The sequence below is a fragment of the Struthio camelus genome, chromosome 8 (genome assembly GCF_040807025.1).
Source record: "Struthio camelus isolate bStrCam1 chromosome 8, bStrCam1.hap1, whole genome shotgun sequence".
Classification (NCBI taxonomy): Eukaryota; Metazoa; Chordata; class Aves; order Struthioniformes; family Struthionidae; genus Struthio; species Struthio camelus.
Window position 1 is genome coordinate 1,637,383 of NC_090949.1, and position 27,643 is coordinate 1,665,025.

General features: G+C 39.9%; 1 long non-coding RNA gene across 2 annotated transcripts; it reads right to left on the reverse strand.

Annotated features, from left to right (window-relative positions):
* Nucleotides 1-5,973: 5,973 nt before the first annotated feature.
* On the reverse strand, nt 5,974-27,470 carry LOC104143808 (uncharacterized). Of its 2 annotated transcripts, none has more exons than XR_011142529.1 (5): nt 27,331-27,437; nt 24,787-25,674; nt 24,005-24,055; nt 20,326-20,494; nt 5,974-6,124 (listed from the first exon to the last, which is right to left on the reverse strand). It is a non-coding gene; the product is annotated as an uncharacterized lncRNA (long non-coding RNA). The 2 variants fall into 2 exon arrangements; XR_011142528.1 differs by lacking the exon at nt 5,974-6,124 and adding an exon at nt 19,324-19,531 and having other exon boundaries at nt 27,331-27,470.
* Between the last annotated feature and the right edge of the window lie 173 nt (nt 27,471-27,643).

Here is a 27,643-nt window from a genome sequence, read left to right on the forward strand (position 1 = left end):
GGCCCAGGGGACGTTTATACTGACCCAGTCAGTGCAGTCTCTGCGCTCAATGCTTTTGAAAGTGAATTTACTGACCCTGCTGCACGTTTACAACCCATGGAGACAGCTTAAGAAGTCTGAAGACTCAAGTATGTGATGATGGTCCTAGCTGACAACGATACAGAAGTCAGCCCCCATATGGGCAGTCTCCTGACCTTACTCCTTGCTAATTCATGCAGCCTGTGCATCACAGAGCAAGACTACAGCATTTAGTCCTGCATCCTCTCACCTCTGATACTCACATACCAGAAGTTAGGCACTCTGTTTCCTTAAACTCCTTTGATTTGCCTTTTTTTCCCCTTCTGCTATTGAAGTAGATTTCTTTTTCTTGCTTTGTAGTAACAGTAGTTACTTTAAATCTTCTACCTCTTCAGACAAAGAAAATTAGAATTAAATTGACTGCCACGGTACACCGAGGAGTTTTTATTTAAAATATTTAAATGAAAAAAGGCCTTTCCTCTGCATACATGTCTAAGAAACTTATTTCACATAAAGTTCCTCCCTCAGCAGAACTGAAAGCCCAAGAAAAAGTCCCCACAAATAGAAATAATAGAAGATTTAAAAAGAGCTTAAAAAAACTAATATCCTATTTCCCCTGAGAGATTTCCGCACAACTTCTTTAATCTATAACTGCAACAAATCAGAGTCCACAAGACTTAGCAAATAAATTTCAGAATCTACTCTTTAACTTTTTTTTTTAATTCTTTGCATACCAATTCCAAATCAGAAACCTGTAAAGCGTCCTTACGGTGCTCTTGTGTTTGTTCACATTTACTAACATCAACGACTGTGTAAATCTTCTCCGGGAAAACAAAGTGTCTTGTTCTTTTCCAATGTGTAAATCAAGCAAAAAAGTATCATGCCTGTCCTTTTATATTCTCTTCTGGTCAAAGATAGCTAATGGAGTCTAACACTCTTTAGAGCAAATAGAAGATATTGGAATCTAGCCTCAAAGCTGATATTTATTGCCAGCGCTTCTAGGCTTGTCAGTATACACGACACTAAATATAATTTGACATTGTTGCATTTTAATACAGTTCATCGTTAATTAGATTACCAGTATCACTAACAAGGCTGAATACTGCCCTTTTAGCAATTTTTTTCTTTTACTGAGTATGTGTAACTTGAACACCTCAACTATCCGTGTTTTTAAAAAGCCAACACTCTCTTTTTTATTTCATATGAGGTTTGTAACATAGCTTCAGGGTGAAAATTGCTTTAACCTTTTTGGCACAAGCTGTATGCACAGTCTATGGAAATATTAGTGCTTTTATTCTTTCATTATAAGTAAGTTGTCAGAAATGGTTCCATGTTCTCAATACATACATGCAAAAAATATTAGTTTTTGGCTGTGGTACCATAGGCTCTGTTAAGAACCCCAGGGTTTCTAGTTAATTATTGTATTTGGGTTAGGAGGCTAGTTCACACAGAAATAAGGATAGAACTGAATTAAATGGTGCTTTGCAAAACTTCTCTATATTGTCCTCTACTTCAGCTTTCTGCCATGCTCTGCTCTTCTGCAACACTGATGAAAAAAGAATAGATAAAGCAATAACTACACATTTACATGGACACTAGCTATATTATGTATCTGAAATGTCGAAAGTAATTGAAAATTTTGAGATTTCTGAATTTATACCAACTGTCTCTTGCCTTTCAGCAGGACTCAAACCTTCTACTAAAGTTTTAAGCCCTCTAGTATACAAACACTTGCTGTGTACAATCTTTACTTAGCTCACAAAGTCAGTTTACAGAGAAAAGAATCAACTCAGAAGGTGATGTCTTAGAGAACAGTTTGCCTGACCAGGCTACAACGTGTTCATTCAGATTGACATATGCATTCAGACTGACATATGCATTTATGCATTCAATGGACAGTGAGTTTTTCCTTCCCTTGCAACTTTAAGGCACCAAATTTTAAAATATAACAGTATTATCTTCTCATTTCTGGATCTACACATTTATTTTATAATACCTAAGAAATGCATCCTGAAGAAACTGCATTAGCTGTCTTGAAAGAAGATAAATTCTTTGTGTAAAGATTTACAAAGTGTAAGCAAACATTTTATCAAGATCACTCTTTTCCATGGAGAAACTCAACAGAAAAGAGACAAGTGACATGAAAATAAGCCTAAAAGTCTCCGCCGATGTAAAGACTGCAAAGGGGCCAGGAGAAGTTCCTCCCATGTCATTACTTCCTTCTAGCTGACCTATTTCTTACTTCCTAATCCACCACCGGCTGGTGGTTGGAAAGAAAAGACTGCATCATCAAAAAAAAAAAAAATTACACTACAGAGGACAGTTGCTTAGAATAGGATTCTCAAGTTTTTTTGATTTCGTTTTTATTTTTCACAAGTTTGAAGCACTCAAGAATTTTTCATGGCAAGTTTCCCCATTTTCCTCTCTGTGTGGGTCTTGGCTTACCAACAAGTACATTGAGCGGATACTCTTTCTAGCTGGATACAATGAAGAGAGAACTTCAGCGTATTACAGAGACGGTATGTGGCCCTGCAACAGCTCTTGTTTACCCTTGCAGATTTTAACTGGTCTTGGAAACAGTTAAAAGGCTGTATGTCCCATTTCGGAGGGGTCTTCACACGTGGGTTGTAGTCATATAGTCAGTACAAATCTGGGAACTGCGGCAGCAGCCCAGATCTTTGACTTGGCAAAGTAGCAGGGACTAGGAGAGCGCCCTCGCTCGGCCTTCAAGAACCGAGACAGACATGGAAGTTGTACACATCCAGAAGCAAACGCGATGGCTGTCTAGAAGGTGACTCAAAACTACATCCAACTAAAGGTTGAACTGTACAATGTCTCTGATTATGAATTTTATGGTGTATATGCCATTTAGCTTCCAGTACTGTCTCACGCCTTGTGCGCACTGGCCCCGAGGCCTGTAACTTGCGTGTGAGCAAGTGCTTCAGCGCTTGCTTGTTTTCGAAGTGCTTGTTTTATTAATCCTGATCCCTCAGTATCCGGTCAAAATCAAGACAGCCAAAAAAGACAAAATAATCGTAATTTCTCTCTTGCCTTCTTTTCTCTCGAAGTGCGGATGCTTTGTGTTCTGCCCTCAAAGTACACAGGGGTAAAGTGGGAATCCTGCTTCCTCCATGGCAATGATTAGGGAGATTTGTGGCGTCACAGAAGCTAACGCTCTTTGAGATTAACAGGCCTGGCAGACTAGTTTGAATCGTTTGATACAAAGCCCAGGGACTTTGCTGAAAATATTGCCAATGTTTTTTTGCCTTAAGAGGTGATCCACGTCCAGCAATGATCATACTTTCAGCACCTTGTTTTTGTAATAAAATGGATAAGTGATTTTTTTCTGCCTCTAAAATAAAGCTGTTGTATTTAGTTTATGAGATGAACAGCCTTGTCAGTGGTTGAGTACCCATGAATGAATTTTAGAAGTGTATAGAAATAGATTTAGAGATGCAATTATACTTCTCTGCAAACTTTATGGATAACAAAGAAGTAAGAAAAATGTATCATTACTGTCTACTATACAGTATTGTTATATTACATACTCCTCAGCCATTTTGCTACAAGGCTTGTCACTGATTAAAAATCAGAAAGAACTTGAAATATTGGCTAGTCATCTTAGAGTCAAATTATCTGGTCATGCTCATAAATTAATTTCTATCTCTGAGGGAAGACTGTCTTTCAGTTTCAAGGAAATATAGGTCCTACCTGATAACAAAAGCAAAACCTTCTGGGTAGTTTTCATAAACCTTAGAGTTGTAGAAAATTTTCCTTTTCCTATTTAATTGTAAACTAAACTTTCCAGCTGAGGCAGGTAAGCCCAGCAAGATGCAGAAATCAAGGTCTTGAGCTTGGGTTCCACACGAATTCTGCTCATAAGGCATTAAAGCCTGTAAGCACTTATATATATATGTATGTATATGTATTAAAACCTAAAAGTTGAGACATCTCCAAGCAGCCAGTATTTCAGGAAACCTGAAGTTTGAGAGAAAAAGTCCTTTATCAAGAACGACTAATCAGTTCTGGTAGCTTCATCGCAAGCAATACTTCTACAGAAATACTCCAGTCACAGCTCTATGCGGTGGAGCAAGACTAGATATTGAATATGCGTTTCCTCTCACTAATCTAGTAAATAATGGTATGGAAGCATGCTGGCATTATATTCTTACTATCTGCTTTTGAAGCTAGAAGCTTTCAGCATGTCCTTGACAACATACTTGGTTCTCAGCACACACACACACACACACACACAAATATGAATCTCACGCCTTCCTCAGGAAAGCTGTGAAATTATCTGAAGAAGCTACCCTTTTGCTTTGCTATGTAGCCTTTGGCAATCTTAAGCTATTAAGTTTTTATAATAAAATTATCATTCCATCGTTATTAAAATTCCACAGAAACATCACGTTACAAAACCAACAAAGCATGTCCCCCTTCGGGAGTCAGAATGCCTTACAGTAACTCCTCAAAATCGTCAGTATTGAAGGAAGTTAACCTTAGATGTATTAAGCAAAATTCAATCCCAAACTCTTGGCTTCACTGAAATTACAACGGAGGGGATTTTATTTTATTTACTTTTGAATCTTCACTAAGCCATTCCTGAATTTGTGGTTCTGTACAGAGTAGGGAAAGGTTTCTTTTTCCCTCCCCACAAAAACTCCAACCTCAAAATCCATAAGAAAATAATGATGTAATTATTTATAGTAGGCTAATTATTCTGATACTGAGGGATCATGGAAGGCAATATTGAAGGCCAGGGCATTTTTTCTCTTTTCCACCTCTTCTTATCTTTCATTGCTTGAGAAATTAAATGCATATAGCATTGACCTGTTTAAAGCACAGCCTGCAAGATGAAAGGAGATTCCCTTTTATTTCACTTGCAAAGTCACCCCCAAACATCCCAAGACAAACAGCGGCCCAACTTGTTGTACACTATCCAATTTACTGACTGTGAATCCAACCTGGGATGCATTGTTGATGAGAGAAACACTATTTTCTTTCTACATATGCAGCCTTTCAATCCTACACTTGTAAGTTAAATCCCTACATCTGACTGCCGAGCAGGAATACAGATGATACAGTTAGTGGAAGATTTCCCCAGCAATGGCTGAATATTTGGCAGTGGCTACTACAGCTTTGGCAGGGAAATGTTATTTGCTATTGATTTAGGTGGAAATACAATTTCATCCCCAAATTGAAGTGAAGATTTGTACGCAAAGCCTAACCACTGGGGGTCCTAACATTGACCAGTGAAAACTGCAGATCTTGAGGCTTTCGTCTTTACATTCTGTGTCTGCTCCTCACTCTATTAGCATGTATTAACGTCTATTGATACATAAATAGATCTCACTTGTTACGACTGCTTTATGATTTTGTGAGACACATTCCACTTCTGCAGCAGATGGTACTTCTTGTTATTGATTCTGATCACATTTGCTTTCTAGTAGAAAATTTAATACTATCAACATAACATCGAACTTAATATGTGAAAATACTGCATTCTACATAGGGATGCCAGAGTCCCAGGAAGCCTGGTTTTATCTGAGAAAGTGCAGCCTAAGAAACATTTTTTTATAGCCCAAATTATTTAATCTTGGCTGTCATCTTAACACCTTCTTTTCTCTATTCCCTGTAAAGCCTTTGCAAAAGCAAGTTATCAGAGTTCACCAGAGATAATCACTTTGGGAGTTCAACCTCATTTTTTTTCATCAAATATAAATGTTTGTTTCACAAAAGTAACAGAAGATCATGCTTTTGGTTTTAGTTCAGATGGGAAACATTTCAAGTGGACCTGAGACTTCCCATTGCCTTACCCCTAAAGATGTCTTTTGTGGGCTATGCCTATATTTAGGTACTTTCAAATTAAATACAAGAAAATGTATAAAGGAGAAAACTGCAAAAGCCAGAGGATATCAATTTACCTGTAAGATTTTAATATGAGTCCAAAGAGTATAAATTCACTTGTAAAATGTTAAGACAAGTGACAGGCACTTCCTGGAGCCAGGGATCAGCTGTTCTGGCTTCAATGTGTCAACTCCGTCTTCCACGTTTTGTAGGGGTAGTGCTGCAAGGGACAGTCCTATCCTCTGACTGAGATGGGCAGCTGGAACATAAAAAGAAAGGAAAGTCCTACACTTGTGTTCCTTTCACACCGTGCAGAAGCCTCTCTTTTGTCTCTGCAAAACTTGCCAACAGAACCGAAAATTCGTCAGCGAGCTCCATCCAAATAAACTCTGCCAGAGGAAAACCGCAATCTGCCATTGTCGTTCTTCAAAGAGCTCTCTGTTCATTGAGACCAGGAAGCTTTTATATCATCCCTTTTCCTTAAGCCCTGCTCAGCTAGTTGCTAATCTTGGGTTAGAAACTGTAGGACCTGAGAAGAAAACTAAGGATGTACTCCCTTTGGGAATTAATTCCTCTTAAAGGGGAGGGCAGATCTCCACCTGGTTCCCTTTCAAAATCTCCAATGGCTTTGAGCACTCTTAATAACAAGCAGATTTTTCATCCAGGTATTTTTTTTTAATGAGCAGCACCAGCTAGAGAAGAGTAGTCTATGCAGAATTAAGATGCTTTGCTTTTGGAGTATCTCTATGCCATAAATCTTTGCATAGAGGTTCTAGATGGCATTTCCTTTTTTCACCTTTGAAAAGCAACAGTTTGACCATTCTCCCCACATCAGCACTATCCTCTTCCTTCAGTTTCATTATAAGGGTGTCTTTTCAAAGGACTTTTTGTTAAGGATGTGTTTTATTGGTTGAACTGCAGATTATACATGCTCTGCATCACCTAAGCTATATCAAATCCATGGCAGAGATGAGAAGTCACTTTTTACACCAGTTTACATGGATATGATGATTGTGAGTTTGGAAGATAAATTTGTTTACTGTCTTAAAGTCCCTCCGTGGACATAGGCTGGCTATGATTAGTTAGCTAAGTACTTCTTTGAGTTGATGTACAATCTTTTCCTTTTGCAGTGTGCAACAGCTATTTGTGCATGTCCTAATTCTGTTCACACTACTTCAGGCTGCTAATCCCTACCTTCATTTAAACCTTCAGGTGTTTGCTTTTCAATTAGCTGTTATTGTATTTAAATGCCTTGCATTGGCATCTGTCTTTCCCTTTTAGGGTATTTCAGATCCTAGATTTTTCTCAGTGGTCTCAGTTTCCTTTGTGCATACTAACAAAGTCTGGTTACTCATTCCTTATGAGGCATTTCCTTTGCTTCCAGTGTTAGTTTGAGCACCTTCTGTTGCAGCTTTCTGATCTTTTCCAGATATAGTCTTCATATAACATCCTAAAAAGAAAAGCTCAGAGTAATCCAAACGAGGTTTTGTTATTGTTTTATATGTGACTGATTAACTTCTGATTTATACATCTCACATCTACAGACATAATACATGCCAAGACCTTGTTTACCTTCTCACTGCTACCAGACACTGTGCAGATGGCTAATGTATTATCCTTAATCACTCTCAGGTCTTGCTACTGCTCCGTTTTATAGACGAGTGTTCTTATTTGTGCTGTAAAATTTGCATCATGCGTTTCTGGTCTCCATTTCCACATTTCCCTACACAAGAGATATTCATGTCCTTTGGAATCAAACTGAAATTCGGGATCATGGTATAGGGATGCTTCGCAGGATGCATGCTTTCTTAGAACTGCAACAAGCTTTTGCAGATGCTGCTTCTGCGCCTTGTACCCTTTTTTTTTCATTCAGGGAAATGTGATGAACCAGTCCAAATGATGACTCAGAAATCAAGTGGCCTGAGATTTTTGGGAATGCATTCTATATCCAGTAATATAGAATATAGTTATTCTATAGCTATTAATGGTCACTACTAGGCCAAGTAGTGTAAGAGGCCAGAAGTCCACATTATATCTACAATCCCCAAAACTAGCTGATAGGATCTGCTGAATAGAGCCGTGCTGGAGTGCCAGTTCCTGTGTTTGTGCCCAGCAGATCATTCTTTGTCCTGGACGGTTTAATATTAAATTGCTTAGCAGTGGTCACAACAACTTTTTTCTCTTTATAGGATATTTTCTTACAGAGAAGGATATCAACCATGGATTAAAGCAAGCCTTCCTATAAGCTGTGCTCTGCACTTGAGCTCCCTGAATAGTATATTAAAGAGCCCTCTGCTTCTGGTCAGCCACCACTGGGGCCATGATAGGATTGAGTGGCAGTTTGTTATTCGTCTGTGTGCCAAAAATGATTCCAAAATTCCCATTTCCAAACTCATTCGCTTGTCTGCGTGGCTTGAATCTCCCTGATTATGGGGGCCAAGCATAGCCCAAGCCTAGGAAGAGTGAAGAAGCGAATCCTCCAACTGAAATGGCAACCTAGTAATTTGTACCTCCCTTGTACTAACATCACCAGAAGAAATATGCATTTCCACTTGAGTTCAGAAGGCACAAAACAAATCATTTAGGAGCAGCATGTGAATTGGCTGAGCTGTTAGGTCTCAAAAAGTGTTCTGTTTACAAAACTTCCGTTCAGAACCTCATTACTCCAAATGAGCTCCACCTGCACTCCATTATCACAGCTTTTTCTTTTTTTTTAAAAAAAGCTTGGTAATATTTTGCCTTGCCTAGAATGAAGCCTGTGAAATTATAGGCAGCAGTGTTGTCTGTGCAAGTTTAAATAAAAGTTTAGCTTGGTGGATGAAACATGCAATTGAGAATAAAAAAGCTGCACATAAAGTGTAGTGTGTCATTATAAGTAATAGGGTCTGAAGCGTGTTTGCTATCTGAGCGTCTTCTGACCTTGCTCATCTCTTACGCTATACAGATTTTTATAAGTCAAATATAATATTCAAGTTTTTACCAGGAAGCGAAAATACTTTCTGACTCCATTTCGTGAGGAACTGATTCCCTTCCCCTGATTCCATGAATAAAGCAAAGAACCGTAAACTTAGACACAACAGATAAATACAGGAGGGAAAATATGACTGCCTGTGTGAGAAACACGGTTATGTTAGGAATTTTGAGGTATACAAGGCGGATATTTTGAATTTCAACAGACACATTACTAATAAAAATCATCAGCCATGGTCTCGTCCCACCTCATTTTTCCAAATGCTTGTAGAGGTGCGTAAGATACTGCTGTGAGAGGATGAAAGCATATTCACTGCACCCAGTCCTCTGATTCTGTGTTTTCTAGGCAGCTTTTTTCCCAAACAATTACCTAAACCCAAATGACTGTTTTAATATACTAGCCGGGGAATATTCTTGTCTTCCAACTTTCTGCTTATCTCTTACCCCTGGAACGTCTCTCCTTTCACTAGGCCTTGCCTATTGCAGTGTTTCAGTCCTACTAATTCATGCCTATTTAAAAGTAGGTCACATCATTGCTTTCATGAAAACAGTCAGTGTCCGTGATGACAAGAGCAGCACCTACATACTGCAGGACTTAGAATTGCTTCTTCCAGAGAGTTTTTCAATGCATTATCATGCTTTCTTTAATGTTTTCAAGAAATGCCATGGGATATTTTTGTCTTCCGCTTAAGCCATCAGAACAGATTTCAGTTTCATATCCCATGTCGAGATCATTCCCTTTGCCAATTATCCCATTTAACCTTTCAAAAGTTGGACATGAAGCACTCTACCCTGAAAAAAATTGAGATATCCATTTTTTGTACAGCACTTAGATGAAACCAAGACCTCTTGGTGGGTAAAAGGAAAAGTAAGTAGATTACAGGCCAGCAATCTGGTCACATAGATGGCCTACGAGCCCCGTGTCTCTGTTTTACCTGATTAAAACCATAGATCTTGAAATATAATTTCATACGGCTACCAGGCTATTAATTATTTTTCGATAGCTAAGCCATAGCTTAGCTCTCTCCAGGATCTTTCCTCGTGCAAATTTAGTCAGAAAGAGTATGTTCCTACAAAGACATTCCAGTCTTCGATAAATTAACTCTTTCCAGCAGCCAACATGACCATATCGACAAAGGCTTCCTATACAGCTCACATCCTGATATAATAACACCTGAAGAGCTTGTGTAAGTGAGGGAAAGAGATATCTCCCTGTAAAGATGTGCAGGCACTGGCTAGTCAGTTTGCTTAGTACCATCATGCTTATTAGTAAAAATATTTAAATTGTTTTCCTTAAACCTAGACTCATACCCAATTTTCAGCATCTTTTAGTGAGAAGAAATGAACTTTCTGTTCAGCCAAATATAGCTTTCTCCATACTTTTCTAACAAGATTTTTAGCCTAGTCTGTCTGAACCACTTATATTATATATTCAAAAATTCATTAGAACAGGTTAGTTTTAAATCTGCCAATCAATGCAAATTATATCAAATGATATGTGGTGGTTTATATAGTTGGATTATTGCCACCTCTGAATAAAAAAATATTCTATTTCAAAGCAGAGGTGACCCGCAGCATAGAATAATAGAAAAAGAGCCAAAGGGTTTATTAAATTTGACACCTAATCTTTCCATCAGCTTATAAAAATAAGACTGTTCTACAGTAGTGGCCCAGAGCATTAAAGAAGCACTACTGCCAGATGTAGTGTTCTGAGCCACTGCTGTAAATATACTGTTTTAATATAAATGATGAGAAGTTAGTTCTTATTTATTTTGCCATACAGTCACGTATTTATCATGGCCCATGATGAAAAATCGTTGTATTCAAGAATATGGAGTACTGTCATATGCCTGGGAAGGTGGCTAAAAATAGTAATGAAAAGGTACTTCACGTAAAAGCAAGAGGCCACTGCTGTGGCCATTAAGCCAATGATTTAAAAACTTATAACAATAAAAAGATACAGCCTTTGTTATGCTGAGCCCATTAGTCACATAAAAGGGGTTCATTTATTTTCTGGGCTACATAAAGTGCCGCAACTGAACTTGCTCATTCAAAATCTCCAGAAATATTTTTAATGCCAAGAAGACTCCACGGCTATGGATTCCTCTCTGCAGTAATGTAGCCAGGGAGAGGAAATGTCTCACCTAGGCCCTGTTAACCTCAAATCAGGATGTCTATTGCCTCATTCTAAGGTAATGATACTCTACCCCATCTGAACTCCTAGGTATGGTGCTCAGGAAGTCTTAGACTGCTGAACCCCGTTCAAGGAATTTTCCCACTTCTGCAACGAGTCCTTTACTGAGTAAATTTTGTACAAATTCTCCAAACTATTTATCCCAAGTTCCACATCTACCTATATTTTGTAGGCAGCTGTTTCATGGTATTCCTTTTGAGCCTTAATCCCAATAGTTTTGAGCTTTTCTTATTGAGAAACATGAAGTTGTCATGGTTCATTTCTATGTATTCCTTGCATGATGAGCCGAACCACAGTTGCTCCTCTTGCATAGTTTGGTTAAACTCTCTGATAGCAAAGGAAAAATGCACATTGACTGGGCACTAGCCTATACTCCTTTTTAAAGGCTTCACTCATTGTAAGACTCCATCCCAAGAGTAGTCCTGGGAAAAGTGTTTGTCAGAGTTATACCTCTCTCAGCCATGTTGAGGGGTATCTTAGGGTGGGTGGCAGTGGTGTGAGTCGCGTCCATCTTTTCTCCACTCACTCACTCTAGGGTTGGTATCTGTCGTGCTTCACTGAGCATGCACTCATCAAAAATAGGATGAAGAGGTTTATAGCCCATAGCTTAGGCGTGAAGGTCATGTTGCAATCTGAACATAGGTGTCTTTTTTCAATATAAACATAAGAATTTATATGTGTTTAGGGAGGGAGGCTTAGCATGAGTAATTATCATCTTAAGATCTTTGCTGGGAGGACTATGATGTTCATGATGAAGGTTTCTTTCTCCTCAGTTTTGGGGTCTGCTTGCACCTAAATATTTTCTGTATCACAGTCTGCCTCCTTCTCACTGGTTCCTGGCTAATGTTGGAAAACTGCATGCTAGCCTGCTCCAGCCTCAGACCACATGAAGGGCTCTTATTTGTTATTACTGACCCCATAGGTTTGTCAGACCTTTATCACATATGGCATTGACAGAGTGCCATTGACATATGGCAACTAAAGGGTAACAACAGACAATTGAGCAATAGGCAGTTCTTACAAGCTCAGACCAGCTCAGGCCAAGGCAAGCTCAGATAAGTTCCAAGATCCTGTACTATCAGGTTAATACAAAGCCTGTGGTCTTTTGCTAGAAATGATAAAAATCATGTTTACGGGGCTACAGACTGCTAAATAAGTTTAACCATCTAGTTTCAATTCATAACACTTTTACAAAATCTAAGCTCTTGCTACAGTTTTCCACAGTTTGCCACAATCTGATCCTGGGCCCATCTAAATGTTTTAGTGAATTCAAATTGGTGCGTTTTTCAACATTTCAATTTGAATAGCTCAAGTGGGCCAGATGCTTAGTTGGTGCAATCCAAGCACTGCTATCAAAGTCAATAAATCTGATATAATGCCAGTGCAGGATTTTATCCACTATATCCAGCTGAGATCAGGAAAAAGAACTTAACTATTTTTGCTGAGATTACAGCCATTTCAAAGGCTCTATATTTTTGATTGTGGCTCTCTCTCTTCTAAAAGGCTAAACTTTATGAGCTGCCAGATCTCCCAGCAAAAATGGCAAATTTCTAAGAGATCCTCTGTTAATTTATTGAGATAGAAGAATATATAAAATAAATGCATGTAAGCACCAAAATTACAGATTGAGTGAGTTGATTGCTATGCTTTTCCCCTTCTGGTTTCTTTTTATAATATTCCTGCAGCGTGTATGCCCTGTACATGGATTTTCACATCCTTTAGTAATTATTCGTATGACATCAATTTTTACATCTAATAGAGTCTCCTATTACCTGTATTCTTTCCAAACCTCTTTACTTTAACTGAAAATTTACACTCCGCCTCAGGTTACAAATGAATTGAATTTTAAGATTAAAAAAATGGTTTTTTTAATGTGGAGCAGTAGATACTAGAGAGATAGGACCTTAGGTGACTTTGTCCACTGTACTACCAGCAAAAGTATCTTCCTGGTAGTAGCTGAAATCTTTTTTCCAGTAGAAGTTTGGAATTCAAACACATATTTTAGTCTTGCTACTGTAAAGAGGTCTCATTGATTCTGAAGCAACTACCGTGAAAGGAAAGTTGAGCAAATAAATAGCTGTATGAATCAAGAATGTAACTGTGATGCCTGGAACAAGGACTCTGTCTAGCTCATGCTTCTAATATTTGCTTTGAGAAACTATACCATGAATTAAAATTTTGCTCTCTTATTTTGTGATATAGGTAGGTATGTGCATCTGGTCTAGAACAGCAGCACGAGCAGGTCAGATCAGCAAGGAGAGCTTCACTACTTTTGCTGAGGATGGAGATGAGACACCCATTCCAAAGAAACTATATTTTTGCTTGTGACACTTTTACTTATTTTCTTTTATTGTAAGTATTTCCTATACATCTGGTTCCCCATTAGAAGCTTTAATTTCTACTCCCCTGATCCTTTTCCCCCAAAACAGCTAATCCTAATGAACAATCTACTCATGGCAGAAATGTTTACATGGGAAGCTTGGGAAAAATTATCCTAAGCTTATTCAGGATGGGCAGATGGTTCCTATACTGCAGCACAGGGAATGCTACAAGATTACTGAAGGGTACTGTTTGTCAAATTATACCAATAAAGAGGAGGAAAAAATAAAAATTTTAATGTTGAAATTGATCCAGCCAACAGGTCTGAAAAATACAGTTATGCTACGAACAGCATTGCGACTTTAACCTTACTGAAGTGCAATATATTATAAAGTACAGGCTCCATTACATGGTCTGGACTCTGGGCTACGGAACTGTCAATCTACAACAAAAAATAACTGAAGAAAATGAAGAATAGCATATGTATGTACTTTTACTCAAGGATCGAATCCTTTCTGGGTGGAGATCAGAAGAGAAGTGGTTAAAACGTTCCCCAAAACTTACTGGAAATGTCACTGTGATTAAAAAGGCAATATTGCTGGTAAAAAAAAAAAAAGTCTTTGGAGAACACATTAATTTGAAAAATATGGAGAGTGAAATTAAAATGAAGAGTGTCATGGTAACTCTATTCTGTCATTTTGGCCTCCTCCTTGTTCTTTTTTTCCAGAGCCCTTGTTCCCTGACTGTCAATGCTGCTTGCCTGCTGTTCATTGACTGCTCCCTTCCTGAGCTAATTGCATAGTTAAATCCTGCCAAAAAGAACTGGGGTATAACTGACCCAGGTTTGAGCTAGGTGGATGCAAACCATAGCAACCTTGTTTCTGGCAACTCAGGACGACACTACAAACACTGTTGCTATGAACATCTACATGTCTTTGCGCTACCTCCCATTAACTCGGATACCTACTCAATGCTATTTATGGCTCACATATCTACTGTCATGCTATTTAGTGCAGTTCTGGTGACCGGTGACATTGGCCTCTCATAGTATCAGGCATTTTGAAAAACCTCAAAATAATACAAAACAATAACACATTGCTAGCAAAGGATAGCTGGGGCTTCAAGGATACGTTCAGTAATGGCTATGGAAAACTCATTCCAGAGAGTGCAAATTTTAAGCAGTGTAAATGAAAGCCTTACTGATTTCACAAGGAAGTGGTCCACAAAGACAGGGAAACAAGACATCCTGTTAGTCACCAGTTCTATCATTACATCGGGAATGTCACGGAAATGGAGATTCCAAAAGACTAAAACTTGTTCCAGAGATGGGCTGCTTTACCCCTTGGATCGTATTTGGTCCAACCCAATGCAAAAGCAACAAAAAGTAGATCAAAGAACCAACGTGGTGACCATTTGACTCAGAGGATTTTCACTCTGAAGATTTTCACATGCGTTGCTGGCACGTATTATATACACTCAGATTAACCCTGGAAGCACAGAACTGATGGATGCTTGGGAACTCTTCTGGTGAATTGCAGTGTACTCTTGGAGCAGCTGATGGCTTCCTGCTCAGCCATTAGATGGCTATCAGTATCATTAGGCAGTTTGACAAAATGGGGCTAGTTTTAAGCTTCTTTGTAAAAATCACTCCTGAACTGTCCCCCTAAAACCTCTAAGGGCCTGCGCTTCCTCATTACAAATTCCTTGTGATATACTGCTAGTCCCAAGGCAATTACTCCCTTTATAATCCAAAAATAGGGGTTGAGAAGACTGAATGCCAGCTGCTGTACAATGCAGAAAGGTGATAAGGACATTATGATTGATTGTGAGAAAGGCCACAGCTAAATCAAGCACAATCAAGACTGACAGCAGACTCTGTGATTTGTTTGTCAATATTGAATGCTTATGTGTGCAGTGCATTAAGAATACATTTTTATAAAGAATAATATATACACAAAGACATTCTGATGATTATACATTATTACTCTAGAGAAAAAAAAAATAAAGTACCAGAAGTGTAGACAGCCAAAGAGTCAGGAGAAAGTAATGGAAGAAGAAATTGTGGTTGTTTGGTAGCACTTGTTTTATGAATTTTTCAAGGAGTCAAAGGTGGAATGTCTCAGGTCAGTCTGTGCTTGCAGTGCCTCACAAGACTGGAGTTTCTGATGGCAAGGTGGTCTGCGTTTGTATCACGCAGAATTTTAGCTGGCATCTGGATACAAAGACTAGATGGCCTAACTGCTTTCAATGCTCTGACTAAATAATGTAATGAATATGTCTACATTAGCATTTTAATTCAAAGTGGCAGCGTGCTTTTAAAGTGCACTTGTTCATCATCTCCCCGCTTACTGCACTTTGGTTATCACCATGGAGCAGTCTTGGGCATCCCAGACCGGAATCCTTATTAATAAAATTAAAGCAGGAGACCTGCTCTAAGTGTTAGCGGACAGTCAGTCCGCAGTATCAGAGTAGAGCCTGTCTGAAGTAACCTTTCCTCTCTTCCTGAAACACATATAGTGTGGCCTTCAGGTCCTCAGCACTAACTCTTTCACTCTATAAATCCTCTTCCGTTGCACGATGCAATACACTGTCGTCGATGTTGGCATCTCCACCATTAAATGTGGTATTAGTTTGGCACTGGGATGTCACCAAAGCATGAGGCCATTGCTGACCGCTCAAAAGATAAGGGAAAACAGGTTTAACGCCTTTGTTGGCTGAACTCTGTCAGGGCCACTGGTGCGATGTTACTCTACATAACTGAACGCAGTATGTGCTGCATCTCTAATTCTTGAGCCTGCACTTGAAGATCAGAGGTATTTGCCATTTTATGTTTCTGTTCAGATCCGGATTACTTCACAGTCAAGCAGACTGAAGCAGCACCACATGCCATTTGAAGTCCAGCTGAAGTCCAAAATTGAGCTTGTGCTCCTCCAAATCTAAACTGTCTCAAGACAGAGACTATCTGCTCTTTCCCTTAGACCAACAGCTCCCAAACTAGAAATCATGCTTCTGGAAGTGCAACTGCAAATCGTGTTATGAATCCAGACACACCGAAAATCTGAGAACTCCTCTTTTAGATACCATCCTACTCTCTGTTCACATGGAACATGAACAAAATTGATTAATAAAGGAGCTATTAAGCTGCTTCTAAATTCCTTGAAGACAATTCCCTACCTCAGAGGAAATTTCCTGAGGTCAAGGCATATATATTCATTTTGTGTCGCCAGCATATACCAAAGCAGTCAGCTCATTGTATGGACACCAGCCGCTGCATTTTTGCATTTTTCCTCTCTCTTGTGGAATTGATGGTGTTTTTCATAGGGAGTGGAAGTTGCTTTCTAATCTGAAGTTAAAATAATCTTTGCTACCAAAAAAACCCCTGTTGTTTGCATGCAAAAGAATAAATAATTGCATTTTCATGCCATGCGTCCTCGGGTGTACCTCCTTCTCTTAAGAGCATGGTGGGAAAGAAATTGTATTTAGTCCTTTACCCTTATAGCAATTACCTTTTTATTTCCTTGTACTTTGGCACTGGACAGAAGTTATCCTGTACTCTTACACTGATCTTTCTTTTATGAGGATTTCAGAAAAGAGGCAAAGTAACGAAGTTACTAGTAAAGTAACGAAATTACTAGCTAAAGTTAAGTAGCAAAGCTGATAAAGTATTAGAGAAATTTCTGTTGTGTACCCTTCAGCGATAGCTGAAGAAGCTGGCATGCGAGGAAGAGGACCTCTTCTCTCCTGACTTTGTATTTATTTCATTGCCTGCCTTGACAACTTATGGAACGTGATTGCCAACTTTTTTTTCACCAATAATATCTTTACAATAAACTAGAACAGACTCTCTTTCATTTGCGTCTAGATTTTGGCTGTAGTTCAGGAAGGCACTTAGGCATATTTTTGGATCCATTTCTGTTCAGGACAGCACATAAGCACCTGAGCAAAGACAAACACATACTTAAGTGTTGTGAAAAGCATCAGGTAAGCTCAAGACCCTTGTAGTGAATGTACAGTCTCCCTTCACCTTGCAATAAGTACATCCGGAAAGTTAACTCTCCTGTTTTCCTCTTCCCCCTTCCTTTGGAGAAAAGGAATAGATAAAGCTGCTGTCATTGTTGTTGCCTTAAATGGAGAAGGAAAGTGGAGAATGAAAAGACAAAAGACATTGGAGAACTCCATATCAAGTCTTTTCGAGACCCACGATGACGGGCAAGCTGAGATCAGTAAGTTAACAAGGGGGGATAGGTCATTCTTAAGTGGAGGACCAGCCCTACATAATGCTCCTGATTTTTTTCCCACGTGCACTGTCTTGTGTCTGTTCACTGTAATACGCTCTGTGAACAGCAGGCTATGGCATGATGAATTCCTGAGTTTCCATACTTCTGCATTGTTCCTGTCCTTACGTAATATCTAATACCTACAACTTGAATTTTTTACAGAAAGTAAGTCAATATATCTTTAGGTTCATGAAAATGTTGTTCCAAAATACTCTGCATAGGTATAAATAACTCCTACTACAGGAGACACATTGAACAATTTCTGCGTGGTTCATATATTCATATTCAGCGATGCAGAATTAGGTCGGGGTGAATGTGATTAGAAACTTATCATCTTAATGATGAAACATTATCAAAATAAGTTTTTTTAAAAACAACATTTCAAGCTAGCAGATATTGGATATTTTTAATATTTTTGATTTTAGGGGAGCGTGGGGTGGGGAGGGACAAGGGCAAGGGAGGGAAGAAGATTATATATTTATCTCCAGGGAAGATTTTCTTGTGAACAGGACAAAACTGTATTTGAGGCTGGCTAGAGACATCAGTCATTGCAGGGACATGTTTTGAGCGAGGATTCTTTAAATAATACTGGGGAGCATCTGAGTAGGATGAGAACAACTTTGAGGTTAAAAGTAAATTTTCATGGAGTAGCTGGTAGGAACACTGTAATTGCACTTTACTTAACTTAATGAAAAAATCCCATAGAAAACTTGTTAGGATAATTGTTCTAATTTTCCAGCCCTGCAATATGTTGCAGGTGATGATACAGTAATTACTGTGCAAAGAGCACATTAAGAAAGAGCATAACTCACAATGACTTCGTTGTTCCAATTGCTGATTTGAGAATGGAAAACACTCCCGGTACTGTTATAAACAGTGGATACATTGGCAAACTTTGCACAAGAATTTGTCTTTGCTGCTTGCCCACTTTACAGCCCTATAGGAAGAGAAATTGTTTAACTAAGCCATTGTAAAGTGCACCATAATCACCCGTGACAAATATGAAGTATTTCTTTCCTTATTAGGAACCTTATTATCAACTGATGCTTATGGTACCTTGCACTGGCTATATGCAAACATATCAGCTAAATGATTTGCAATGCTGAAAGAACGAGATATTTAAAAATATTTGAAAGAATGTTATCCTGCCATTCTAAGGAAACATTTAGCATTCGGGAAAAAAAAAAAAAAAAAGATGAGACTTATTGGAAGAATTAGAAGAGTTGAGTCAACACGGGTAGTTTAGGTAACAGCACAGTAATATGCAGTTTCTGTGCAGTCTAGAGAATATATTTATGATTGAAGCTGAGTAAGAATTATGCAGTGAAATAGACCAGTGAATTTCATCAGAAAATGGCATGTAGAAAGTGAAAGAAGAAATGGAGCAAATTTTCTCAGATTTAGTGAAGTGTTTAGTTAGCAAGCTAACCACAATTACCCAACAAACTGCAAGGCAGGATAGTGAGGATGTGAAAGATCCAGCAGCAAACGTCTGCCCCATGTGGTGCAGAGAAAGAAGTAGCACCTGAATAGCCATTGACAACTGAAGTGATCTTGTCACTGATCCATTAGAGACTTCTGCTGTTTCTAAGACCTTGAATGTTTTGGATTACTTTTATTTGAAAGCAAATGGGGAAAAAATATAGTTTTGTTTTGCTAAGGTTAAGAAAAATACATGTCCTTACTAGCCTTTTTTTTCAGGTATTTTAATATGTCTTTGAATACAAAACGCATAAAATAATTTCCCGGTTAGCAAGAGTCGATTTTATGGGTACTTTCAGTCTCTCCGTGCGAGTGCTCCACAGACCTGTAGCATCCCTTCTCCTTCCGCGGGGCTGGTATGACACAACCAGGCAGGGTGGGAGCCCCTTGGGGCTGCCTTGCAAGCGTACAGTAAGGCAGGACTCTTAACGAAACAAAAAACAAACAAACAAACAAACCTAACCTCACTAGGATCAAAGCATGACAAGTAAGCATAGCAGATAACAGCAGGCAGTAGGAAAGAGGGATGAAGGTAGAGATAAGATCCTTCAGTTATACTTATCAGCTGTGTGCATAAGTGGACGATGAAGCCACAGTCTATCCACAACCACAGCAACTTGGATAGTTTAGCTGCAAAACCACAGCTTCATCACACGGCACGCCAAATGAGGTCCCACTGGCTGTTGCTAATAGGGGTGCTAATCCTTTTTGGTCCCCAAGCAAATCACCACCTGCACTACATAAGTGTTTAGCTTCACTTATGATATCAAATAGCAATAAATATCATTATCCATCTCCAGCAGGGGCTCTGCCTAACCCCTAGGGGGTTCGCCAATCCCATGCACGTTTTACAGCGTAATCACAGAGCAAAATGAGTCTATCAAAGCATCCATATTTTTTGAACAGCTTATTTCTGTGTATGTTCTGCTACAAATAGAAAATATAAACTACGTTCAGTTCTTACGGAAATAAATGAATAAATAAAAGAAGAAGTAAAACGAAAAAAAAAACCCACCTCATTTAGTAGCACAACATGACAATCATTGAAACCTACCTAGAAAATGAAGCATTGCACCAAAAGCCAGCTTAACTCAGCACTGTTAGTGTGAGAATGTACCTTTTTAGGATTTTGTGCCTCTTTCCATTGTTTTCCTGTATAAATGCACATAAATTGTGCTTATTTTCTCATTTATGCGGATATTTTATGTGCCCTCCTACCTTTCTTAGGATCGCAGATAAGTACTTATTTAACAGTAATTGCAGATTCAGCAGGAGTGCTGGACAGAGCAATCCTGGTGGCAGGTGTCACGATTCTCCGTTTCAAAAATTCCACAGATGCTGGGGTATCACCTCTGATTTCTCCAGCTCCAAAACTGGTCTTGGAGGCCTACAGAAAATTAAATATTCTTAAGCAACAGGTCTGACTAACGTATAATAAACCAAACTATGCAATCAGTGTGTGTGTTTTTCCAGTCGCAATACCCAGGGTTGAGGATCACTTTTTTAGTAACCTGTTTTCAGGAGGTGGTAGTACAGCTTTCTCTGTTTTCCTCCACTGATCTTTTTTTTTTCCTATCATGGTATGAAAACTCATGATCAGAAGTTCCTCTTATTTTTGCAAGTAGAAGAGCAAGCTAAATTGTCTTTACTTTCTTATCATTTTTAATTGTATGGAGAAAATTGTTTTTTCATGTAAATGACTTCCTCATAGACTCATGACTACATTTTTTGGCTACTTATGCTGTTCTTTGCACTAGTAAGTCAATAGTGCAGAATGTTGAATTTGACAAAAAAATCACGCTATGGTTATTTCTTAGAGTAGCCAATGATTGCATCATTAATTGTCAGGTATAGCTGCAAGGTACAGATTGGTTAACTCCGTACTGACCATGTCTGGACTAATGCACACATCAGCTGCAGAATTTATTCAGCCTATTACGATGCTTATTACCTCAAAAAAAATCCTCCCAATTGCTTCATATTCTAACACTGAATTAGCCAATAAATTCCAGTAATTGGTTGAGATGACCTTCTATTGCCTCTAGACAGTCCAAACAGTGTTCAATGACAATATTACATTAGGTTTGCTTTACCGCACCATGTAAAGTGCATAACTGTTTGGGAACACCGCTATTATCCTATGAGTATATGTTTTGTCAGTGTTGCCTCTCATGCCTTTATCCAAAACAGCAAGCAAAAAGATTTCGGCTCTGCCAGCCTTCCAAATAGGAACATGACTTAATGTTCTGCTGTGTTAAAGATTTCTGCCAAAAAGGAAATGTTATTTCTAAGGTTGAGCAAAAACAAAACAGCTCACTCAAACCTGGCTCTACACATTTTCTGAATCGGACCCTAAGACTAGACTTCCTTTCTTTCATTGCAATGTCATTAAAAAAAAAAAAGCAATTGAAAACATGGGTTTATGGTAAAGGCATTTGTACTACCTCAAACGTATAAATGACTGCAGCCACATGATTCAGCAAAACACATGCTTCAGATTAATCAAAAAAAGAGCACCATCCTTGTTTGTTGAAGTATTTAAGCACGTGCTTGAAAATATGCAGATTCTAGAACACTTCACAAAATAAATCTGGGGTTTGTGCTCCACTGCTTTGACAAATGGAGAACGCAATCAAATAAATGAAGTAGGAGACATCTTTTTCCTGCCTCCTCTCCTTTGGGCCCGAGAAGAATACCTGAGATCTTTCTAATATAAATTTCCCACAAGTTTGGGAGAAGTAGGGACGTTGCAAAGTTGAGGGCTGCTGCTGACAAAAACATACCTGCTGTGCTCCAAAATGACCCAAATTGTTGCAAGACAAGAACTGTAAAAAAGGACTTTATACATGCATTACTTAATTTTCATATCATTATATTTGGTTTGGAAATTAAGTAAATGGGGTACATCCATCCAAATTCTTCAAGTTTTTTTCTATCTCATTAGCTCCATAGCCCAGACAAAAGATAAATGCTTGCAATATCGCTATATTTTAAATGTATGCTAGAGACTGGAAATACATTGAACAGATTGTTCAAGACACTGTATTGTTCTTGTTCATTGTCATTAGTGGCTCACGTGTTTTGATTCTTATGAGGTAATGGCGTATAGTAACAAAGGCTATTTTCAAATCTTACTACAGATCTTTTGATCAGCTCATTTCTGTGGGGGATAACCACATCTATTGAGGTAATGCACCAAACATCATTCAGGGAATGACTATCAATTTGAACTAATATCTGTAAAATAATCTATTTTCCAAATGCAAATTGCTTTTTCTACATGCCCTTTTCTTCCTGGCATAACCATCCTGTAACACTCTGCTTTTCTGGTGCGTAATTCCTTGACACTGCAGAGTTATCAACTGAGAATTTCACCAGCTGCTGGCTGTTGTTCCCTTTTTGGTCCATGACAATTTTCTTTTATACACTCTGGCAAATATATATTTTACTTCTGTAAACACTCATAAAGGGAAAGTACATAGATTATAATCAGGATCTCTCCCACCTCGAATACAAAATGGTGTTTGCTATAATTTGTAGGAAGTGCGTCTTTTCTGCCACGCATCAGATATAACAGAACTTCATTTGACTCCGTCATCTTCCAAAAACCCATCTGATCTGACAGTGGGTCTTGCTTTTTTATTTGCACCGCAGAAAATACATTGAAGAGTCTCTTGTTCATGTTAGCACTTCTTCTGTTCTCCTTCATTAATTCAAATGCATTTCAAACTCTAACCTTTCTGCGATTTTTTGTGTGAACACTCTACCTAGTCCAGAAAGGACTCGGTTCTGCTCAGGCAGAAGTAACACGACACCAACAGCTAGACTTTATTTGGATCTGGGTGAGGACACTAGAATTAGGTGGGGATAGGAGCTGAAGACAAGATTCAGGGCCTCTGGGTTTAAACACAAACACATTAACAATACCCCTCCGATCCTCTGCAGTAGCGGTTAAAGCGTTGGCTAGCGCTTCTCACTATACTTGTAAAGTCGATACGTGTGAAGCGGAGTCGCAGCCTCTATTTCATCTCCAAGATATCAACTAATGGAAGTATATATTGCAGTACTCTCAGAGGACATTTCTTCTGATACTGAAGTGTGGACTATCCTAGCTATGGAGAAGACATTTTCCCTAAGGAAATCAGGCATTTGATGCACAGAACTTCCCTCCTCCCCCTCCCCACACACACAATACTTCACGTGACTGTGTGATTTATTAAAGCTCCGCTATCAGGGAAAAGTGAGTACCTGAACATATTGGATGCTATTTAAAAAATGCCAAGCCCACATCGTTGCCTACAAGATCTTAGAAACACAACCTAAATATACCTTAACTCGAAAAAGAGAAAATAACAAAAAAGTCAATAACAGTATTGTAAGAATTACTATCATTATCACTGTCTTAAGGGTTTGAAGACAAATGCTTCATTTTCTGATGCTTATTTCAGTTCTAACGTCTAGACTGGGAATGCTGTGCCTGTAGCGCCCTACGTCGTACAGATAACGATAGCAGCCAAGATGCTACAGCATAAACTGAAATATGCGTAGAACTGGGGGTAGCTAGGCTGCTAATCCCTGGACAAACTCATGGCTCCACATCTCAATTGCTGTTGTATCCCTCCTGGATATGCACGTTCAGTGTCTAGCTATGTCTAGTGAGCTCATGTGTGCTTACAGGTCCTGCATATTCTGGAAGGAGTGGGGAAATACCATTGGTCTCTTCACAGAGGTTACCCCATCTCAGAAAACTGGGGCTTTAATGATAGCCGTAGCCTGAAAAATAAAAACACCCTTCACTCTACTGCCAAAGGATACTGCCAAATGAGTATGCAATCATTGCTAGTGCTGGATTCCTTTGATTTAATTTTGAGCGAAAAATTAAAGAAATCTACAGTACCTGTTAAGTCCCTGTAAGTGAAATGCTGGGGAATCCTAAAAACAAACTCCTCTGCAAGAAAAGAAAAAGTCAGTGGGTATAATTTTATTCAAGTGAATCATATCTTTGCTAAAGCAAAAATGTATGGGTCAAAACGCATGTACGAAATAAAATTCTAAATACAGAATACTTGTTTCTATAGTGAGCAAGCACAGGACTTATTTAGATGCTCAGCTCACTTTATGGAAGCACTCAAACAGTAACCAGAAATGAATCCTAGGAATATGTGCACGCTGGTTTCAAAGCAAAATCTGAACTCTAGACGTGGATGGCAATTAGGCATTCCCGATGTTTTCCAGCTTCGTATGCAAATTTGACATTCAAATTAGACTTCTAAAAAGATCTCACTCATGCAAAAACACTAATAACTTAAGCAGTCCAGAGTTTAAGCCTTTTTGCTTTAACTTTAATTGCTTTGTCATAATTTCAGTTAAGGGCATGTTAGCAGGTTATCAGTTTGCTCCTCCCAGCTGTTTTGGAAGTCAAGTGCAGTTTCCCCTGACAAGACATGAAGTGGATGGAAATTTTAGGTGGGGAATTTACAGCGGAGTGGCATGCAGAGAATTCATTATAGCCGGGAGCAGGGTGCTTTAGGAAGGTGATAATATTGTTTGCATAATAGGTTTGCAAGTTGCAAACTAAGGGTAACTGCTGAACCAGTGTAATAAATTGCATGCTGTTTCCATAGCTAAAAAGAAGCATGCAGCAGGTTCTGGAAGAAAGAGTGTCAAAAGGTTGATTACCCAAAGTCCAAACATTGTTATGGACGCTCTGTTACGGTGTGCTTTGACTCCCACAGATACACACCACGCTTTAATGCAGATTTACAGGTTCTGATGACCAGTATTTGAGGGCCACCAGGCTTTTAAGACTGGCTGATGTGATGTGCCTCTCCCCTCTCACGTGATGCTGTGCAGCTCCTCAGCTGAGACTGGGTCCTCAGCTTGAATGCAGGATTTTCAATGGGTGCTATCAGTTCTTGTACCAGTCATGTGCTCTTAGGTCCATTGCTTGCAGTTTCAGTGTTTTGCCCTAGGTTTTGTAATATTTACATTAGGGTAATGGAGTATTAAGAGCATTGAACAAAAGGCCTGAAAAAGCCCTCTGCAACACTTGAATTCTGCTTAAGGATTATTTTAAGGGCTAAAATGAAACTGTAGTGACAACCGATTCTTGGACCTGGCCACAACGGAAGATACATGTAAACTCTATAACTTTTTTTCTCCCTTTAGGTATAGAATATATGCATGAAGATGAACTACATCAGAATATCCTCATTACATTTAAAGCAGGAAAAAGGCCAGAAGAGGTGATACCGAGAAAACAAAGTTGCACTGCTTTCCAGGTTAAAGCAGTTGGCAGGAAGGGAAAGGGAGTACTGTGAAATATAGATCAGGCAGTGTTCACTGCTCCTTGAGATACTACAAAATGAAAACTGAACCTAATTGTGTAGGGTCTAAGCCAAAGTCTAGTGAAGTCAATACAAACATCTCCTTTTTGGGGGAGTGGGGGTGAGAGAAGAGTTGATCAGACTCAAAATGAAGTTCTCCTCGGGCTATTTAATCTATCTTCAGTGCGAAGCGGCTGCAGAACAAGTTCAGCCTAGGCCACCATTGCTGCCAGCGTGAAACCTAAAGAGAAGAGCAGAAAAGCATTAGTATATCAGCAAGTCTCTTTATATTAAAAGAAAAAATCCACTGGATCTTGCTAGCATTTGTAGGAGCAAATACTATTACCAAGTAAAGATATTGCTGCGCGTGCACATCCTGGCGCTACTGATGACTCCCATTCACAAAGCTGTGTCTCTGGTTTTGTCTTGCACTTTCTCTGGGACTTTATCAGTCCTAGAAAATGGGCAATACTCTTACTGAATATCTTGAATCCAAAAGTCTATTTGATAGTCATTGCAGGCAAGATGTGCAGCAGTCTTTGTTAAGAAACAGTGATCTTTACATAAACAGACTGACCTTTCTTACTGGCATTTTGTCAGGATGGATTGAAGGCGGGAGGGGGAGAGAAGAGGGGGAAGAGAAGCCTATACTACTTGTTGCTGTAAAAGAAAGTATATTCTGAGGCAAAGAGGCAATCTGGCGTGCCTTTCGTTTTTATAACTGCATAATGAATCATACATATGCCTACATATTTAACAGCAACTACACTTGCAAGGAACACCGTTTTTTCTTTCTGCACTAACAATAGCATCCTCCCTCCACCCCTTCTTCTCCCTCCCCCATAAAAAAAAGGCTAGATCATTACTAAAAGCAAATCACTATAATTCTTTAATATAAAAATAACTAAAAGGTGCTGACAAGAAGGAACCAATGTGATGCTAGAGAAGTCATGTTTCTGCAGTCGCTGAACCTCTCACAAAAGATTAGGAAAACATAAAACTGCCAGACTGGCAAATTCACGCAAACACTTCACACCAGCGCTTCGAGAGATGCCTGGGAGAAGGCAAAAACCTTCTCAGAGGAAAAAATTCGGCAAAAATGATGGTCTCTTTTGAAGAGCCCACACACGGTCCAATGCACAAATGCTTGTGTAACAGCGGTGGCCACCCCGCAGCGCGCCATGCATGCATCATGTATGCGTATAACCGTATACATCTCCCCGGTCCCTTTGCTCGCTGATCCCGGGAAGCGTGATGCAAGCACGGCCAGGCTGCCCGACTCCTGCATCCCGATGCCAAAGCTGCTCGTTGATCTGCAGGTTGTTTCCCGACAGGGACTGGCTTTCAGTTTGCTAACACCAAGCTCTCAGCCTAACTCCACGTATGTAAATAGGTGGGTTTTGGCTACACACAGGCGCCCGCTTGGCAGCACGCATGTGTACGCGAGGGACCGCGGGTGGGGGCACGGATGGGGAGCGAATGCTGGCGCTGCCTCCCCCTGCCACACACACCTTGGCATGCAGCGCACACGCCGGAGCCACTATCCCAGGAAAAGGGGGATTTTTTCCACCGAGCCGCCTCGTGATTTCCATACAGAGAGGCGAGAGGGGTGGAGGGTTGGGGGAAATGCGTTTTCCTCAGCCAGAGCAGGGAGGGGGGCACGGATACCGAGCGGGAGCGTTTCCCCCACCGCCCCCGCCAGCCCGGACACATGTTTATTCCGGCGATTGCCACCTCCTCGAGTCGCTCCATTCCCACCACCCCGGGAGCTCCTCGATTTCAGCGGAAAATAAATAAATAAATAAATAAAACATAAAAACACCAACCCACAAAGGGATCTGAAACAAAGGCTTAGCTGAGGGTACGGGGGAGAGGCCGAGAGCGGGGCTCCTCTTACCCGGTCCATACCGCCGCCGTGGCTCGCTGGGCTGCAGGCGTGTGGAGGAGGAGGAGGAGGAGGAAGAGCAGGGCTGCGCGACCCCGCGGCTAGCGCCGCTCCGCGCCCGCCCGCCGCTGCCCCCGGGTCGCCCCCGGCTCAGCCCCCGCTGCAGCCTCCCCAGCGGCCGGGGCCGCCCTGGCCGCCCCCCGCCCCGCCCCGCCCTGCCCAAGCCCCCGCTCCTCCTGCCCGCTCCGGAGATCCCGCAGTTTGTTATTCTTCCCGTGAGGATCCCCACCATCACCGCCGGGGGAGGGGGAAAAAAAAAATCACC